This window comes from Camellia sinensis, chromosome 6 (assembly GCF_055761805.1).
Source record: "Camellia sinensis isolate YWXY chromosome 6, ASM5576180v1, whole genome shotgun sequence".
Taxonomy (NCBI): Eukaryota; Viridiplantae; Streptophyta; class Magnoliopsida; order Ericales; family Theaceae; genus Camellia; species Camellia sinensis.
This window is the reverse complement of record NC_138966.1, coordinates 109,639,769-109,660,869: the sequence shown is the minus strand read 5'-3', so window position 1 is coordinate 109,660,869 and position 21,101 is coordinate 109,639,769. Positions and strand designations below refer to the sequence as shown.

The 21,101-nt window shown below is 38.6% G+C and overlaps 2 protein-coding genes across 3 annotated transcripts in view; one reads left to right on the top strand and one right to left on the bottom strand.

Moving 5' to 3' along the window:
- Positions 1-21,101, bottom strand: part of LOC145789102 (uncharacterized) — a 249,534-nt gene that overhangs the window by 156,858 nt on the left and 71,575 nt on the right. The window lies entirely within an intron of this gene.
- LOC114273333 (vacuolar sorting protein 18-like) overlaps positions 20,098-21,101 on the top strand; it is a 38,879-nt gene continuing 37,875 nt past the window's right edge. For both annotated transcript variants that reach the window (XM_082874474.1, XM_082874473.1), the window contains exon 1: positions 20,098-21,087. The gene's annotated coding sequence lies outside the window, so the exon portion shown is untranslated. The remainder of the gene's footprint in view (positions 21,088-21,101) is intronic.

Genomic DNA, 21,101 nt, shown 5'->3' with positions numbered 1-21,101 from the left:
CCCAGAACTTTTACAGAACCAAGTCTCCGCTCGAGCTTCCAACTCCCCGCTCGAGCGGCACTCACACAACCCCGCTCGAGCGGCCAATCCCACGCTCGAGCGTCCAACACTGCACAGGAAATACTGGATGGGTGCAATTCCCGCTCGAGCGCCAAAACCCCCGCTCGAGCGGGCAGGTCAAAATCTGGGCAACTAGTTTTGGTTTCTAAACTCAACCAACCTGTAACAAACCTGCCCAACACGTCCCATAACTCAACTACAAAGTAAAAAGGATGTAAACAAGATAATAATCAACTACCAACCTCCACGGACACATGTCCGGATCACTTTACAACAAGGGTAAATCCGGGATCGCTATAACCTCCCCCCCTTAAAGAATTTCATCCCCGAAATTAAACACAAGTTTTCAAAACAGGTTTTCCTCCATTTTAAACAATGTTACACTTTAACATTCAACAATTCGACCCATTACCGGTCATCCCATCCCTTTAACAAGAGGCATTTCACAATATGTAAACAATATATGTACTTTCAACATGCATCAACATTACGCATTTCCTTTCCAATTTTAACAATGTATTCAACATATATAATGTTACATTCAACTTCCATACGAGGCAAGTTCCAAAACATACTTCCAATAAACCAAAACATTTTCAATGTTTTACAACTTAAGACATATATAAAAGTTCTTAAGTTCAATAATAGTTCAAAATTTAAATACAAGATTACATATCAACAAACAAGTCCGGATATTTCTCACGGACTTCCAACTCATGTTCCCAAGTGGCTTCCTCCACTCCGTGATGTTTCCACAAGACTTTCACCAAAGGAATGGTCTTGCCACGCAGGACCTGATCCCGCCTATCCAAGACCCGAACCGGTCTCTCCTCATACGAGGCATCCTCATCTACCTCTAAATCAGTCCAATCCAATACATGTGATGGATCTGGCTCATACTTCCGAAGCATACTCACATGAAACACGTCATGAACTCCGGACAACTGCGACGGTAAAGCTAACCGATAAGCAACCTCGCCAACTCTCTCAAGGATCTCAAAAGGACCAATAAACCGAGGGGATAACTTCCCACTCTTTCCAAATCTCATCAAACCTCGTCTAGGTGATATCTTCAGAAAGACATGATCACCTACCTCAAACTCCAAAGGTCTCCTCCTACGGTCGGCATAAGATTTCTGACGACTCTGGGCTGTAACAAGCCTTCTACGGATAAGTTCAACTTTCTCCGTCGTCTCCCTAACCAACTCCGGACCCAACAAAGGTGCATCACCCACCTCGGCCCAACAAACTGGAGACCTACACGGTCGGCCATACAAGGCCTCAAACGGTGCCATACCGATGCTAGACTGAAAATTGTTGTTGTAGGCAAACTCTACCAAGGGTAAGTGCCTCTCTCACGTCCCACTGAAGTCCAGGACACAACCCCGAAGCATATCCTCGAGGATCTGAATAGTACGCTCGGACTGCCCGTCAGTCTGAGGGTGATAAGCCGTACTAAAGGTCAACTTAGTGCCCAAGGCACTCTGCAAACTCTGCCACAACCTGGCAGTAAAACGAGGATCTCTATCCAAGACGATCGTCACTGGGACCCCGTGCAATCTCACTATGTCCCGAATATACAAGTCGGCAAGATGATCTACCGAGTCTCTCACGCGCATAGGAATAAAGTGCGCCGACTTAGTCAACCAGTCTACAACCACCCAAATAGCATCACTACCCCGCTGAGTCCTCGGAAGACCTACAACGAAGTCCATAGTGACATGCTCCCACTTCCACTCGGCAATAGGCAAGGGTTGCAACAAACCCGCTGGCCTCTAATGCTCGGCCTTCACTTGCTGGCAAGTAAGGCACTTCGATACGAAAACAGCCACATCTCTCTTCATACCCCGCCACCAAAACTGGCGACCCAAATCCCGATACATCTTAGTGCCTCCCGGATGCACCGCAAGACGTGAATGGTGAAACTCTTGGAGTACTTCCTCTCGGCAAGACTCCGGTGCAAACAAACGATCTCGGTATCTCACACTCAGGTCGGGATACACCGTCAAACCCTTCTCAACTTTCCCACTGGAGATCTTCTCTCGGAAGGACTCTACCTCAAGGTCACCTCTCTGTGCCTCTAACACTCTAGTCACAAGTGTAGGCTGTGCAACAACTGAAAACAAGGCCGCAGCCTCAACAGATTCGCCCAGTAGCAAATCAAACTCGCCAAGTGCTCCCAACATCTCCCATTCCCGGATGGCTATACAAGCTACATCGCTAATGGATTTGCTACTAAGGGCATCGACCACAACATTGGCCTTTCCTGGGTGATAGTGTAACTCAAAATCATAGTCCTCAATGAACTCCATCCATCTCCTCTGTCTCAAATTCAAGTCTCTCTGTGTAAACAGATACTTCAAACTCTTGTGGTCCGAGAACACCTCGAACTTCTCACCATAAAGGTAGTGCCTCCAGATTTTCAAGGCAAAGATCACAGCCGCTAACTTTAGGTCATGTGTAGGGTAATTCTTCTCGTGTATTTTCAACTGACGTGAGCCATAAGCTACCACTTTCCCCTCTTGCATCAACACACAACCTAAACCCTCTCGTGAGGCATCACAATAAACCGCATAACCCAACCCTCTCTCCGGAATAATCAGAACCGGAGCGGTGGTCAATCTAACTTTCAGCTCTTGGAATGACTTTTCACAAGTCTCACTCCACATAAACTTGACTCCCATCCGAGTCAGTCTAGTCAACGGTGACGCTAACCTGGAGAAATCTTTCACAAACCGGCGGTAATACCCAGCTAATCCCAGAAAACTGCGGATCTCAAACACATTCTTAGGCTGTGCCCAATCTTGCACTGCCTCTACCTTAGATGTATCAACAGACACCACTTCCCCGGATACCACGTGGTCTAGGAATTTGACTTCTCCTAACCAGAACTCACATTTTCCAAACTTGGCATACAGCCTATGGGCTCTAAGCAACTCAAGCACCACTCTCAAGTGTTCCTCGTGCTCCTCCTCCGAATGTGAATAGATAAGAATGTCGTCCACGAAAATGACTACGAATCGATCCAAGAATTCCCGGAATATCCGGTTCATCAAGTCCATAAAGACTGTCGGTGCATTGGTAAGCCCAAATGGCATCACCAGAAACTCATAATGGCCATACCGCATACGGAATGCCGTCTTAGGAATATCCTCCTCCCTGACCCTCAACTGGTGGTAACCCGATCTCAAGTCTATCTTAGAGAAACAACGGGAACCCTTCAACTGGTCAAACAAATCATCTATACGGGGCATAGGGTACTTATTCTTAACCGTAACCCGATTCAACTTCCGGTAGTCAATACACAATCTCAAGGCACCATCTTTCTTCTTAGCAAAGAGGGCCGGTGCTCCCCACGGCAAAACACTAGGGCGAACAAAACCCTTATCTAGCAATTCCTGGAGCTGAACTTTCAACTCAACCAACTCTGCTGGAGCAAAACGATAAGGTGCCATAGAAATCGACGCCGTGCCGGGCACTAAATCAATGGAGAACTCGATCTCCCTATGAGGTGGAAAACTAACGAGATCCTCGGGAAAGACATCCGAGTACTCACAAACTACCCTCGGCAAAACAACCTGGGTTTCATCACACTCACCACTCTCAAAGCTAGCAAGTAGACCACTAAGCTCACTTCGCCCTCGCGAATCATACCCCAGTGGCAAAACACAACCAACCCGGTCTCCCAAGAAATGGAACCACTCCCCGCTCAAGGTACATAACGTGACCCTCTGGCGGTAGCAATCGATAACAGCCCGGTATGACGATAGCCAGTCTATACCCAAAATAACATCAAAACCCTTCATGGGCATGACAACAAACGGAAAAGGAAGCCTATGGCCGGCGACCTCTATATCACAACCTCTAACACCTTGTTTCAAGATCAACTCACCACCCAAAGGCGATACCACACAAATAGGAGATGCTAATTGTGCTAACTCCAATTCCAAAACAGATGCAAATGCAGCAGATACAAAAGAATGAGATGCACCCGTGTCAATCAACACACTAGCAACCGAGTTGCAAACAGAAAAGTACCTCTCACTACCGACGGAGCCGATACCAAATCCTGCGCGGTAACAGCATACACGCGCCCTGAGGGCCCCTGATCCCCCTGCTCACCTCTAGGAGCATACGACTGCTGTACTGACTGGGATGACGAAGCCCCCTGGTTGGCCCTCGAGGCCTGCACAGACTGAGCTGGCTGAAAACTCTGCGTCTGCCTGGAACCAGACGCTCCCGAAATGGCACTCAACTGCGGGCAAAGCCTCTTCAGGTGCCCAGGCTGTCCACACTGATAACAAGACAAGGGCTGCCCCCTGCCCAAACTCTGACTCTGCGGTCTAGCTGAAGAAGAAGCAGCTCTCTGACCCCCACCCTTCTGCGGGCAAACTGAAACCTTGTAACCCAGCTGGCCACACTTGTAACAAGCAAACTCCCCCTGATTGCCTCTCCCCGAGCCTGCACTCGGCACTGGAAAGGTCGATCTAGAAACTGCACCCTGAGGCTGCTGAGGGTTATAACCCCTCTGCCTCCTGTCATCACCCTGACCATCCTGGCTCCTCTTAGAGCCCTTCTGCTCTTCCTCCTCTTCCTGCATCATAATCTCCATATGAGCAGCAGCATCTACCAGGTGTCTATACTCTCGGATGTAAGACCCACCAACTCTCAACTTGAGGCCCCGCCTCAACTTCTTCTCAAACTCATAGCAACGGCGTTCCTCAGACGCCACCAGTTCAGGTGCAAACCTGGACAGACTGGTAAAAGTAGCCTCAAACTCGGCCACTGACAAGCCCTGCTGTTTAAGCCAGCTAAACTGATCCCTCAGCTTCTCCCTAGCTGCTGCAGACAAAAACCTCTCCTGAAAAGCATTCACAAACGCCTCCCATGTACCCCCAACACGAGCCTTCTCGTATTTCCACCATTGACCCGCATCTCCCTTCAGCTGGAAGGATGCCAAGGTCACTTTCAGTGCTCCGTCCTCGACGCCAAGCATCTCGAACGTCTTACTCATTTGCTCTAGCCACTCATCTGCCTTCAGTGGCTCCTTCGGATCCCTGATAAACTCATCCAGATTAGACCGGAAAAACTCCCTCTTCAAGAAAGAAGGCCCTGCCTCAGCTGCCTGATTCCCAGCTCTAAGAATACCCAAAGCTCCTGCTATCTCTCTGGCCAAGGCACCCATAGCCTGTTGACCCGCTGGCTCGACCACATTGGCCTGGCCAACTCCCTCCTGCACTGCCGGAACCTCCTCCGGTAATGGTACTTCCTGCTTCGCAGGCCTACCACGCCTAGCACCTCTTCCTCGTCCTGACATCCTAATAAAGGTAATACAGAACGTTAGCACATTCACAAATGTGCCGAAACTAAACACTCACGTCCTAGTGCATGGACAACTGTAATTCACTCCACGTAAGCACATAAACACATAAGCACTTATGAATTTCGTTTCCAGATAATGATAGTCCCGAGGCGTTACTAGAGTTCCGGTTAAAAACAGCATTGATCAAGTGCTTTTCCAACAAGACTCCCAGCAACCCAAGGATCCAATCAACAACCTAGAAACTAAATCCCATACCCACATAGTCACATAAGCATGTTATCAATTAAGCACATAGCATATGACACTACATCTAAGTCTCTATCAAGCGAGACAAACCCATTGCGATCCTAATCACTTCCCACGTACCCAAAGTATTCGAACCCGGTATACTCTGATACCAAGTTGTAACGCCCTCAAAATAATAACATTAAACCCTCAATTGAGACATTCCTTGACATGCAAAATATCCACATTCTTCTATTAATCGGAGTTTCATTACAATAGTATTACATGTTAACAACAAAAGCAAAATGCCCTACGGGCTTACAACTTTCCAAGTTAACACTTGGTTACAACAAAAGGATGCTAACTCATCTACACATTAAGCCCTTGGCTTGAATATACATGTAATACATCAAAAGAAACTAAACAGCAAAAATCAGCTCGCATCTAGCCTCCCAAGCTATGTCCTTGGAGGTGGCATGCTACCTGTACCTGAAAATGATGTTCCCATATAGGGTGAGCCACAGCCCAGTAGAAATACACTAAACCAACCATGAACAATGACTAAAAGATTAGCAATTGATAGATGGTCAACACTGATACATTCACATAAATCACATTTTATGTCATACGACTTATGAGTCCAAGTTACTTTTCATTTTCCCTTTTTCAACTGATAAGCATATTAGCTCTATCATCATTTCAACAGGTATGTATAAAAACTATATCCCACATTCACAGATAAGCATATAAGCTATATCCACATTCTCAACAGATATATATAACAACTATATCCCACATTCACAGACAAGCATATAAGTTGTATCTACACTTCACAAAGATAAGCATATGAGCTCTATCTTCACTTCTCTAGACAAGAATATGAGCTGTATCTACGGAGTTCATCCCCTATCTCCTCCCAACGCTATCCGGTTTAGAGGTACATCCCCCATCTTCCCCTAAACCGCGAAGTACATCCCCCATCTCCTCCTCTACACATAACGTATACAAACACATTGGTTCTATATACAATTACCCAATATATACAGTTAATGTATTCTATCAACCGTCAAATTCCATGACACATTCTATTGATTAGCTTTCGTTTGCCTAATCATCATGCATTGTCTACAACAATCACGACTATCCTCCACCGATAGCCCAAAGCCGTTATCTCTAAACAGAAAATAAATGCACAATGGATATTCAATCAACATTTCATTTCGGTGAGTGATAATTAATTCAACTACACCCTTTAACCCCATACATTCCCAATCTCAACAATTTCATTTCATTTCCTCATTTCTCACAATTAATTATCCCAATTAATCAAACAATGTAATTAGGTCATTTCCATAATTAACATTACGACCCCTTAGGTCCCATTTTCATCAATGATTCAACATTTATTCCATTTCTCTATGCCAAACATGCATCTAGGTTTATTATAAATAAAACCCCAACTTTTGTAAAATAACACAAAAGCTCCAAACTTTCACAAAATTACCAAACCAACCCCAACATCTCAAAATGCCAAAATTTAAAGACAAAATCCATAGAGAGGAGTAGGATATCCCTACCTCAAATTCGGAGTCCCAAGAGAGAATATGACAAAACCCAATGTGCTCCAAAACCCAAAATTTTCATATTAAAATGTAGCCCTTGACGATCAACAACTTTTTTGTAAAGGCCAAAGGTGAGCAAATCACTCCTACTAGATCAAAACCTAGAGAGAAGGTAGAGTTCTAGAGTGAGAGGCTTAACAATGGTGTTTTTGGAAAAGTAGGAGAGAGAAGAGAAAGTGAAAAAGTGATTTGAAAAGTCAAAACTCGGAACTTAAACCCAGTCGCCCCGCTCGAGCGTCAAACACCCCGCTCGAGCGTCACTCACAGACTCCCGCTCGAGCGTCAACCATCCCGCTCGAGCGGCGGATGCACACTCCCAGAACTTTTACAGAACTAGGTCTCCGCTCGAGCTTCCAACTCCCCGCTCGAGCGGCACTCACACAACCCCGCTCGAGCGGCCAATCCCACGCTCGAGCGTCCAACACTGCACAGGAAATACTGGACAGGTGCAATTCCCGCTCGAGCGCCAAAACCCCCGCTCGAGCGGACAGGTCAAAATCTGGGCAACTAGTTTTGGTTTCTAAACTCAACCAACCTGTAACAAACCTGCCCAACACATCCCATAACTCAAATACAAAGTAAAAAGGATGTAAACAAGATAATAATCAACTACCAACCTCCACGGACACATGTCCGGATCACTTTACAACAAGGGTAAATCCGGGATCGCTATAACTGACAGACTCAAATAATTACAGACACAAAATATTTGCAAAATCTTTTTGGATTTTTTCTTGGTGTATATTTTTCTGATATCTGAAAAGAATCCTTATCTTCTAGGGATTTTGTCTTCTTTTGTTGGAGCGCCAATTATTGATGTAGACCTTTGGAGTGATTCTTCAAAGTTGGGTCTTCGTGGAAGGATTCTTCAAAATGTAAAGAGTCAAGAAAGATGTTCAAAATGTATTATGAGTCTTGTAGTGGGACCCCCTGTTTTTTTTTTTTTTTTTTTTAACTGAGAGTTGGTCGTAAAAGTCATCCCCATCTCCCATGGGTGGTTCATCGTTCCATTCTTGATCATTCTCTCCCATCACTGGTGATTCATGAGAGACGCCATGCTGGTAGTTCGGGTACTGACTTTCATCGACAAATGTCTCTTTGCTGAATGGATATCCTGGGATGGCTAAATTACAATGTATCTTCTGATGTCTATCTTCACAAACTAGATGTCCATAATTTCCATTATAGGCTAAGAGAGAGTTGCTAGCAAATTTTCTCCATTTATTGAGCTGGTCTTTGAGTGAAAATCTTCTGCATGGCCAGGGTCTCCTATTGAGAAGTCCTGGGTATCCTGGAAATGTAGAGGTTCCTCTGAGGTACATTTTGTGTTTAGCTGGATTGCACCATATTCCCTTCCACTCTGGTAGTTTGCTATCTATCAAAGCTTCCACATACGGATGATGTTCTTCCATTACGCACAGTACTGCATGGGCAAGCTTGTGTCCAAAGTTATCTGTCTGATCTGGATCTGTGAAAATTAGTCTAGAGACAAAGCCGTAATCTAACAATTTTGGAGCTGTTAGATAACGAGTTTCGCCCCTAATTTCTATCTCCAGCGGCTCGAATGTAGCTAAATTTATCTGGCAAAGGCAAATGCTGAAGTCTAGGTTACACTGACATCTACCAAAATGTTCTGACCTCTTATTGCATTTTTCTTCGTCTAAGCAGGGTTGCTCTTCATTTTCATAGGTATAGGTCCATTGGTAAGCTAGGCCGGGGCAGTCAACCCTTGCTATGGAGAGATCTTGAAGAAACTGCTGAATAATGACTAACTCGTTGTTTCTGCTATCTCCGGCTAAGGTATAAATATAGGGTTTTAGGTCTTCCATTACTTGGCTTTTCTCACAAAGGGATCGAATGATAGAATGCCTAAAGAAATACATTCTAGCACTCAATTGGTCAAATTCCTCACTGGTGAGCTGTTTGATTTCTGGGCTAGGTAAGGAGGTAGGTGTTCTTTCTGGAGCTAATTTTTTAAGCTGGTTGGTTAAGGTTCTAATGGTTGCTCTCAATTGTTTTTCTTTGTCTCGGAGCTAGTCTAGCTCGTCACTGACCTTCTTGCCTTTATCCATAATTTTCTTGAAATTTCTGGAAAGGCCTTCACAATGTCTGCACATTTGGAGAGGATTCTGGGAATCTATCTGAGGATTAGAACTACTGTTGCTTGTACTACTACTTCCACTTGTCTGGCTAACTGGAACGCCACTGGTAGCAAGGATGGTAGATCTCATCTTGCTCAATGTGTCCAGGTAATCTTTAGCTATCTGGCTAATAAAGTAACTGGTTCCTATTTGTCTTCGGGCATAGGTACTGGCTGACTCAAAATCATAAAATCCTTTAAACTGAGGTGTGGGAAAATTTTTGACTAAAGGTTCTACTTCTATCCAATCATGGTAAATACCAGGCTTGGTTCCTTTAGCTACTACATAGAAAGAAAAACTTTTAGACAAGGGCTTGTTTTGGATTTTTGAAAAATATATACTGAGAGAGTTTAGGGCTGAAAGGCGCTTAGCTGGGTGGTTTTGGCTGGTCCAAAGGTTATCTAAAAGACACTGTTGAACTGGGTCTAACTCAATCCCTGTTAAGGGTCTGAACTTGGTTCTGCCTTCATGAATGGGAAGAGAAAATCCCCCAAAGTTCATGGTCTTGCTGTTTTCCATTATCTGCACAGAAATTAAACTCGTTATCTTCTTTTTCTAAATAAATTTTTCTATTTAACCAGTCTGTTAATTTATTATCGCTTCCTTTAATATGCTCAAATTCTACTTTATATCCTTGTCCTACTATACAATCTAAAAATTTTGCCCATCTTCTAGTACTTAATTTACGCTCGTTTAGTTTGTTATGAAATCTAACTATGGCTTCACAATCTGTCCTTATTGTAAAAGGTTTGTACAAAAATAATCTAAATTTATTTATTGCGTATACTACTCCTAGTATTTCAAAATCTAGGCTGGTCATAGTTGTATCTTTTTCTTTAAATTTTCCAGAACTGTATCTACAAATGCGTTCTTTATTTTTACTGTCATATTTACTGGGTTTAGCTAATAATATTGTTCCCCATCCTAATTGACTTGCGTCTGTTTCTACAACTATGTATTCAGATTCTAAGGGAAGTTGTAGGTCTGGTAGGTTTTTACAAATGTCTTTTATTTTTCTAACTAGAGCTATGTCTTGCCGATTGAAATATTTTTGCCCTGTGGGTGTGGTCTTACTATAAAGGGGTCCTATTATTTTACTAAGGTTAGGAATATACATTCGTGCATAATTTAAAATTCCTAAAAAGGATTGCAGTTGCTTTGTATCTTCTAATTTGTCTGGATAGTCTAAAATTTTCTTGACTATATGAGGTTGTAACCTAATTTTTCCATCTCCTAGCTCCATTCCTAAAAATTCTATGTAGGGTTTATTTAATACCATCTTTTTCTTGCTGATTATTATTCCATTATTTATGACTTCTTCTAATGTTATATACAAATGATCTATGTGACTACTTTTATCTGGACTGAACACTAATATGTCATCTATATATACCAGTATAAAACTATATTTATTAAATATATTATCCATTTTGCGCTGGAATATAGAAGGTGCATTTTTTAATCCAAAGGGCATAACTAGCCACTCATAATGTCCTTGAGGGCAACAGAAGGCTGTCCATGGTATGCTTTCCTTTTCCATTTTTATCTGCCAAAATCCTGACTTACAATCAAATTTGCTAAATATCTTTGCTGTCTGTATTCTATTTATGAGTTGGTCTTTATCTGGTATATTATATTTATCATCTTCTGTATTATCATTTAATCTTTTATAATTTATTACCATTCTAGCTTTTCCTCTTTTTATCTCTACATGATTTCTAACCATAAATGCTGCGCTCCTGTGTGGGCTATTGCTGGGTCTAATTACTCCTAGATCTAGTAATTCTTTAATCTGTGTTCTGAATTCTTCTATGTCTGCTGGTGTATGATCTATTTGTGCTGAGGTAATCCTATAATCTTTGTTTTTTATATCTAGACTAGCTAAAATTTTATTTCTTTTCCAATATTTCATGGGTTGTTCTTCTAAAATTTCTGTTGTTTCAGCTAATCTTATTATCTCATCTAAATCATTTTCGGTTCTCCTGTATATTGGTTTTTTCTTTATTTTTCCTATTTTTGCAAAAATTAATTCTAAATTAGCTGGTTGTTTAAAATCTTCTAGGTTCCAATAATCTTCCTTATTTTCAAAATCAAATTCTTCTAAATCATAATTTTCTGTATCTAAATTTTCTAAAGACATATTTGCTTTCTCATTAGGTATATATTTTTGGGCTAGGTCGGGAAAAATATTTCTACTTGGAAATAAAAAACTAGCTGGAACTGAATCTACTCCTATGGTACCACCACGCTTCGCACGCAACTCTGATGAATGGGCGATGGTGCTAAGGGCATAAGCCGTTGGTGTATGTACAGTTCGCTTGAAGAAACTAATGTTGTTTTGACTGAGTAACATGCCACCTTGTAAGCTAAGGATGAAATTAAGTCCTAAGATGAAAGGATGATTCTGTCGGGTATTTCCAATCCAAACCTGAGGTAAAGGAAACCATTCTATATGCTGATCTTGAGAACCTAGATGATGAAAACTAATCTGTGCTCCATTGATGCAATGTGTGTATATCTGTTTAGTGTCGTCTGCTATACTAAATAAAGCTGGGGTTGTTAAAGTCGTGCTCCATCCTGGGGGAACTACTTGTTGTTCAATATATGATTTACTAGCTCCTGTATCTATCATGGCATCTATACTAAGGGTTTTTGCTGCAAACTTGATTACACAAGAGATCTCAACTAGATTTGGTTTAGGTATAACCGGATAATTAAATGGTAAGGTTGTGGTATCTGGTTGGGCTTTAGAGTTTTGACTAAAGGGTTGAGAATTAACTAGGTTGACTAATTCTAATGAATTCATATGCTCTTCAATCAGTTTGTCTTTTAAAGGATACTTATTGTGAAATTGTTCTAGCTGCTGTTTAAGCTGTCTATTTTCTAATTCTAAACATTCTATGTCAAAGCTAGTCTTAGTTTCTATCTCGTGTATTTGTATCTTAAGTTCTCTTACTTGTAGTTCTAATTCTCTAATTGTTAAATGTAATTCTCTGCTTTCTAGACTATGATCTTCCTTAGTATTTCCTAAGGCTATCTTGTAACGCCCTCAAAATAATAACATTAAACCCTAAATTGAGACATTCCTTGACATGCAAAATATCCACATTCTTCTATTAATCAGAGTTTCACTACAATAGTATTACATGTTAACAACAAAAACACAATGCCCTACGGGCTTACAGCTTTCCAAGTTAACACTTGGTTACAACAAAAAGATGCTAACTCATCTACACATTAAGCCCTTGGCTTGAATATACATGTAATACATCAAAAGAAACTAAACAGCAAAAATCAGCTCGCATCTAGCCTCCCAAGCTATGTCCTTGGAGGTGGCATGCTACCTGTACCTGAAAATGATGTTCCCATATAGGGTGAGCCACAGCCCAGTAGAAATAAACTAAACCAACCATGAACAATGACTAAAATATTAGCAATTGATAGATGGTCAACACTGATACATCCACATAAATCACATTTTTATGTCATGCGACTTATGAGTCCAAGTTACTTTTCATTTTCCCTTTTTCAACAGATAAGCATATTAGCTCAACCATCATCTCAACAGATATGTATAAAAACTATATCCCACATTCACAGATAAGCATATTAGCTATATCCCCATTCTCAACAGATATGTATAACAACAATATCCCACATTCACAGATAAGCATATAAGCTGTATCCACACTTCACAAAGATAAGCATATTAGCTCTATCTTCACTTCTCTAGACAAGCATATGAGCTGTATCTACGGAGTTCATCCCCTATCTTCTCCCAACACTATCCGGTTTAGAGGTACATCCCCCATCTACCCCTAAACCGCGGAGTACATCCCCCATCTCCTCCTCTACACATAACGTATACAAACACATTGGTTCTATATACAATCACACAATACATACAGCTAATGTATTCTATCAACCGTCAATTTCCATGACACATTCCATTGATTAGTTTCCGTTTGCCTAATCATCATGCATTGTCTACAACAATCACGAATACCCTCCACCGATAGCCCAAAGCAGTTATCTCTAAACAGAAAATAAATGCACAATGGATATTCAATCAACATTTCATTTCGGTGAGTGATAATTAATTCAACTACACCCTTTAACCCCATACATTCCCAATCTTAACAATTTCATTCCATTTCCTCATTTCTCACAATTAATTATCCCAATTAATCAAACGATGTAATTAGGTCATTTCCATAATTAACATTACGACCCTTAAGTCCCATTTCCATCAATGATTCAACATTAATTCCATTTCTCTATGCCAAACATGCATCTAGGTTTATTATAAATAAAACCCCAACTTTTGTAAAATAACACAAAAGCCCCAAACTTTCACAAAATTATCAAACCAACCCCAACATCTCAAAATACCAAAATTTAAAGACAAAATCCATAGAGAGGAGTAGGATATCCCTACCTCAAATCCGGAGCCCCAAGGGAGAAGATGACAAAACCCAATGTGCTCCAAATCCTGAAATTTTCAGATTAAAAAGTAGCCCTCGACGATCAACAACTTTTTTGTAAAGGCCAAAGGTGAGCAAATCACTCCTACTAGATCAAAACCTAGAGAGAAGGTAGAATTCTAGAGTGAGAGGCTCAACAATGGTGTTTTTGGAAAAGTAGGAGAGAGAAGAGAAAGTGAAAAAGTGATTTGAAAAGTCAAAACACGGAACTTAAACTCAGTCGTCCCGCTCGAGCGTCAAACACCCCGCTCGAGCGTCACTCACAGACTCCCGCTCGAGCGTCAACAATCCCGCTCGAGCAGCGGATACACACTCCTAGAACTTTTACAGAACCAGGTCTCCGTTCGAGTTTCCAACTCCCCGCTCGAGCGGAACTCACACAACCCCGCTCGAGCGGCCAATCCCACGCTCGAGCGTCCAACACTGCACAGGAAATACTGGATGGGTGCAATTCCCGCTCGAGCGCCAAAACCCCCGCTCGAGCGGACAGGTCAAAATCTGGGCAACTAGTTTTGGTTTCTAAACTCAACCAACTTGTAACAAACCTGCCCAACACATCCCATAACTCAACTACAAAGTAAAAAGGATGTAAACAAGATAATAATCAACTACCAACCTCCACGGACACATGTCCGGATCACTGTACAACAAGGGTAAATCCGGGGTCGCTATATATCTTATGTGTCATATTTAATTTTTCTAGACAGACTACACAATAGGTTATGCTGCATAATAAACATTGAGCTCGTTTATCTTTAGCTGGAAACCAATTACAATAGCTGCATCTAGTGGTATCAAATCCTAATCCTATTTGAAAGTTATGCTGGCATTCAGTATCTGCATTGCATTCCATCATAAAGAAAGTATCTTGGGAAGGGGTTGGTCCTATTTCTTGGTTGAGTTGTCCTAAAAGATTATCTATATTAGTATCACTTTCTGAGTCACTATCTGAACTTATGGCTTCTATTTGATATTCATAATCGCTGACTATACTATATACTTCTGAATCATCACTAGTTATGCTAACTATATCTTCTTCTAAGTCTTCTATAATATGTAGTCTTTCTATCTGTTTATTAGTATTTGGTCTTTGTCTTTTTGGGCAGTTTTTTGCAAAATGATTGGGTTCTCCACATATAAAACAATTGCATTTTTTACTGTTGGGTTTTCTAACATATTTTTGTTTTCTTTTATCTTTTTCTTCTCTGGGTAATTTCTTATAATTTGTCCTATTAAAAGTTCTACTTTTTCTAATGAATTTTTGTTTTTTCCATGGTTTTCTATAATTTTTCTTCCAATATTTCTCTTTTCTATATTTTCCATATTTTTTGTATTTTTTCCTATTATGTTCATCTTCATATTGCTGAGGAGTATATATTACGCTGCTACAAAAGCCGTAACTTTGTTTTTTCAAGTCTTTCTGTATTTTAACTTCTATACATTTTTCTCTAAGCTTATAAAATGTAAAAACTATTCTAGGTCCTATTCCTAAAGTTCCTCTTATTCTTAATTCTCCAGTGGCTATTCTCGCTGGTAAACTTGCATAATAAATTGCCCATTTGTTTTCTATCTCTCTTCCTTATTCTCCTGGTAATTTTCTAAAATATTTATTTCCTATTTCTTCATCAAAGCTCTTTCCAGTTCTTGCTGCTATGGCTAAGTATTCTCTACTAAAAGGTACAATATATTTCCAACTTCCTAATGTCATTTGGTCTAACTCAGTTAATGCTACGCTTTGAGCGGAGTCATTTCCTCTAGAAGGATCATATTCTATAAGTATTTCTTTAATAAAATTTGTAAAATTTCACGGGTTATTTCCTAATTCTTTGAGCTGTTTAATTGTTTCTTCATATTTCCCCTTGAAAGTTAAATAAATATTATAAGCTGAATCTCCTAGAAGTGTCTCCATATATTCCCACATATCTGTTGATTCATAGGGACTAGTCATCCATGCTTTTACTGCATCTTTTTCCCATCTTTCTATTACTTCCTGCCATACCTGAGGGTCGAATCTAGCTAAATCTAAAAGGGTTCCTTGATTATGGACTGGCTGTAATTGTATACTCATATCTAGTTGTCTACGCTTTCCATGAAACTTATAGCTTTTATCTGGGTCTGCGTGACTGCGTCCTGAACTGGCTAATGGTCTTCTTCCTCTTACTGCATACTGCATTGGTTCTATTGGATCTTCTACAGTTGGTTGTGGATTATTGGTTCCTGAGCTTTCTGTATGCATATAAAAAGTATCTTCTAGGTTAGGTTGCTTTGGTGTTCTAAATATTTTGCTAGGATGTATATTATCTTCTATGATATCATCTACATATTCCGTATGAAATTCTTGATCCAAAAATGACACTGCTTCGTCATGGGTATCTCCTCTGGCTAAGTATTCATAATATCTAGCATCTAGTATTTTATTCATGTCTTCTAGAGTAAATTTTTCTAAATTTATCTCATCAATATTATATATCTTATTTTGTGATATAGTTTTTTCTTCTGTCATTACGTAAAGCTAATTTATTTCACTACGATTATCTTGATTTTCTTCCCTATCTATACTACTAAATTCATCATCCTCAGATTTTTCTGGTGCTACATAAGTATACTGAGTAAATCTTACTGCATAATTTCCATCTGCTGTTTGGTATAATAAATTATCTTGAGGGGCTAATCTCTTTTGTCCTAGAAAATCTCCTAGTTTCCAATCTAGTGCTGCATTATCTTCAGAATTAAATTTTTTAGCTGGTAATGCTTTTATTCCTTTTGCGCCTAATAATTTAACTATCTGATCATTAGTAAGTCTATAGTGAGTATTGCTTTCTGAGACTGCTAGACCTAAAAATCCTGTGCAAACTAATAAATTCTTTTCTTTCTTTTTCATTTTATATCCTCTACTTTTTATTCCTATTTTTATCTTTTTATGAAAGGTTGTGGTTGGTAGTAAAAAGTCTGGTGTAAAATAAACTATTCCTCCTTTTGAATTCATATCTAATTCATAACTTCCTAAAATACTTTGTCCGACATCATTAAACCTATCATCATAGAGACATACAAATACTTTAGTTCCTAAATTTTCTCTGGTTAAAGCCTTAACTCCTACCACTACTAATTCTAAATGAGTCATTTTAAGGTGTTCATTTATTGCATATTTATAGCTTTCTCTTTCTATTAAATTTAGCTCTATTTTCTCATCTTCTTGAGTCACGCTAATCATTCGTTCACCATAGTGTTTAAATAAATATTATTTTTTATAAATCTTACCTAGCTTATACACATATTTAGCTGGAATTAACTCTAACTTTTCTTTTTTAAATTTTTCTATCTGCTGTTCTACATCTATAAATTCTTCCACTTTAACATCTTCATCTTCATTACGCTTTTTACTGTTACTTCCTTTCATTAGCTGTTTAAACATTTTTATTTTCTATAAATTCTACACGCTAGTTTTCTGGGTAATTTAAGCTTTTCAAAATATCTAGCTATATCTTCCTCGTTTACTTGAGATTGAGGTTTGTTGGATTGTCCTTCTATTCCTTTTCCTTTCTGAAGTACTATTTTTTCTAAAGACGCTAGACGATTTTCTAGGCTATGTAGTTGTTCTGATAGGTATTCAAGTTTTTCGCACAATCGAATTAAAAATAAAATTTCTATATTATTTTGTCTTACTGATATTTTATCTGATTGATTTATTCCTTGATAAGTACTAATTCCTTCCGGGTTATTATGAAAATCTTCCGCTTGTTTTAAAATAGTCTGGTAATCTCTATTAGCTTTCTTATCACTACTCATAAACTAGGACCTTACAAGTTGTTCTAAAATTTCTAATTTTTGTCTTAAATTATCTTGAATTTGATTAATTTGTTCTATTTGTTTAGCTATTTGATTTGTAACTGAAATTAATGTTTCTATTTCTAGCTTAGTAGGAAATTTTTCTAAATTTAAATCTATTCTTTTTTGTAGGATAGAACTACACTGATCTTGAATATAATCTAATTTTTTATCTTGATCTTTAATTATACTACGATTATTACGGAGATGATCTATAGATGAAATAAAAAGATTGCTAATTTTATCTATGTCTTTTTTAATATTTTCTGCAAAATTAATCTGATAATCTATGATACTATTTAGCTGAGGATTATGTTCACTATGAAGCTGATGTGTAAAAGTCTCTTCAAAATTACAACGGAAATTATTTTTATTTATGCTAAGGCGACGGTTATGGCTGCTGAGTTATAAATCTAGATACTCTACTTTTTTCATATACAAAATTAACTCCTACTTTAAAATTATTACAAGCTACTATGATATGAAATTTATAACTAAAATCTCCAAAAATAAAAACTACTCTATTATCATAAGCAAAATGCATAAACTAACTTAAACTGTCCTAAAACCGAACACTGCTCTGATACCAAATTTTTGTGTAGGGGGTTGAGTTAGTGGTTTACCACTATTTTGAAATTGGGCTGAGAATTATCTGACTAATTCTACAGTTATGCTACTAGATCTTCAAGCTGTTGTATAGCTATTTTTAAGGCTTCTTGTTTTACAATTAGCTTTCTATTTATTTGAGAAATTTTTAAACTGTAGTTTTCTAGGGATCTGCCAGACGCTAATGATAAAAGAAACTGATTTTTTAAATTGTAATTTTCTAGAGATTTGCTAGAAGCTAATGATAAAAGAAACTGATATCTAAATTTTTGATCTTCTAATTCTTGTATTAGTTCAGTACTAATTTTAATTTTATTCCTAAGGTCTTCGTCTAAGGGCATATACTTTTCTTTATTTTTTGAAATTTAATTTTTATTTCTAAAGTCTACGTCTAAGGGCATACAAATTTTTGATTTTTTGAATTTCTTATATGGACAATATTTCCTTAATATTTCTACTCGAGTTGCTCTCCTTTTATTCTAAAATTATTTTCTATGGTAAAAACTATTTTTAAGAAATGTTTGTTTTCATTACATGTACTCCCACCTTGAGACTAAGCCTCGTTCAACAAAGTATATTTTTATTTTCCATTTTTTACTTTTCCCTTTCTGCCTACAATTCGCCCTCCAACGCCTAACCACGGCTCACACGGGCTCTTCAGCTAAGGTCACTCAGTAACAAAATAGAAAACTGAAGATACTACGAAGGTTCAAAGCATGTAATATAAATGAGCAAACAAGCATTCCATAAACGTAGTTTTTCCAAAAAGAAAATAAATTTTTAGAATAGAAGAGTTACCCTTTCGAAATATTTAAGGAAAAAGAGAAACTACTCACACGTCATATTAATAAGAAATATACTTACAAAGATTATATTACAGACTCTGAAATTCTGAAAATCTTAATACACTTAGAGGTTTTTGAGAGGGGTTGGAAAATTTACAACGCAGAGTGAAGTGGTGTTTTTCATTCTGCCTTCTCCGTTGGCAAGCATGCCAATTTATACACACAATTGATACATACAGTCCAAAAAACAATACGTCAAAAAGTTTTGGCCAAAAATAAAAGTCTAAAAGGCTATTAACTCTAGACTTGACTATAGATTCTTAGACTCTTACAATAATATCTATGCCATAAATGCATAGATTTGGACGTGAGTTACTATTAAGGATAAAATTTTATCAATAAAAGATTAGGATAATGATATCGGGTACTGCTTTGGGCCCCATCGCATATCATTCAATCATTCCTTTTTGACAAAATTTTGACACTATAAATTATTACAGGACACGTATAAGGATTTTCACAGCTTTTCTTTAATAAAGCAGGATAAGAAATATCTACTTTATTAAAGTAGTGAGTGAAGGAAAATCCTTATCACTGACAGACTCAAATAATTACAGACACAAAATATTTCCAAAATCTTTTTGGATTTTTTCTTGGTGTATATTTTTATGATATCTGAAGAGAATCCTTATCTTCTAGGGATTTTGTCTTCTTTTGTTGGAGCGCCAATTATTGATGTAGACCTTTGGAGTGATTCTTCAAAGTTGGGTCTTCGTGGAAGGATTCTTCAAAATGTAAAGAATCAAGGAAGATGTTCAAAATGTATTATGAATCTTGTAGTGGGATCCCTGTTTTAATTTTATTTTTAATTTTATTTTTATATAATTGGTATAATTGGTTACCACTGTCGAGATCAATTTTATATAATTGGTATAATTGGTTACCACTGTCGAGATCAATCCATCATAGATTAATGGGTCCTCCGAGCAGAGTCTGTGCCCGGGCCCCACCTCATAGCTCTCACTCTCTCTTTCACTTGTCCACCACGACCACAGCAGCAACTTTGCCTCTTCCTTTTCGTCGACACCCACACTCCTCACTACCGTCGCTGCTCCTCCCTCCTTAGCGACGGTGAACACATCTATATATATATATATGCCTCAGTTTTCAAGAGTTAAACTATTTGGAAAGCTTTGATAAAAATTTATGTTTGTATAGAATGAGAACCGCATGATTTTACCTAATTTTTCATCTATGATTGAATCTCCAAATTCACAGAAAAACTATTGTTCTCATACAGCAAAATCCCTAATTTTTCACACCCCTAAAGCTTATACTTAGAGAGACGCTTGTACTTAGATAGACTTCTGTTTCCTTCAGTTTGGGTATCGGATTACATTTTTTTTGTTTTAGGTTTGTGAATAATATGGAACTCTTTTTGATCACGGAAGTTACCTGAATTTTTATAATATGGTTTCGTACCTTCAAAAATTTTCCTCCCCTTCTATCCATGGTGTTTCAAGAGATTATGTTGATTAGGTTATACTACTCTTTCTGTTTTTGTCTACAAAAGATGCTGATGCTGATGTGTTTTTATCTTTATTAATTAATCTTTTGTCATTACATCATTATTGTTGAATAATTCATCACATCATTATTACAACACATTGGTTATCAGCAAAGGTCTAAACTGTTATACTGATGACGAAAGGTACTGAAATGTTCAGTGTGATTTTCAGTTGGGAATGCACATTTTGAAACATGGTAGATTTGTATTCTAATTCCTTAGATTTACCAAACAACGCCTGAATAACGATTCCTCTCTCTCTGCTCACGATTCCAAACTCTGGCTCAGTGGCTGTGAGTTATCTCTCTCACTGCGGAGGAGAAGGCTCCTGAGAATGGCGGATAGGCCGAGCAGTCTTGGTCCAGTTGATCGAGAGTGCTCTCTCTGAACTAGGGTTTCCCTCCAACGTTTCTTCTCTCTCATCTCTGCAATAGTCGAACCCTAAGGTACTTACAATCTC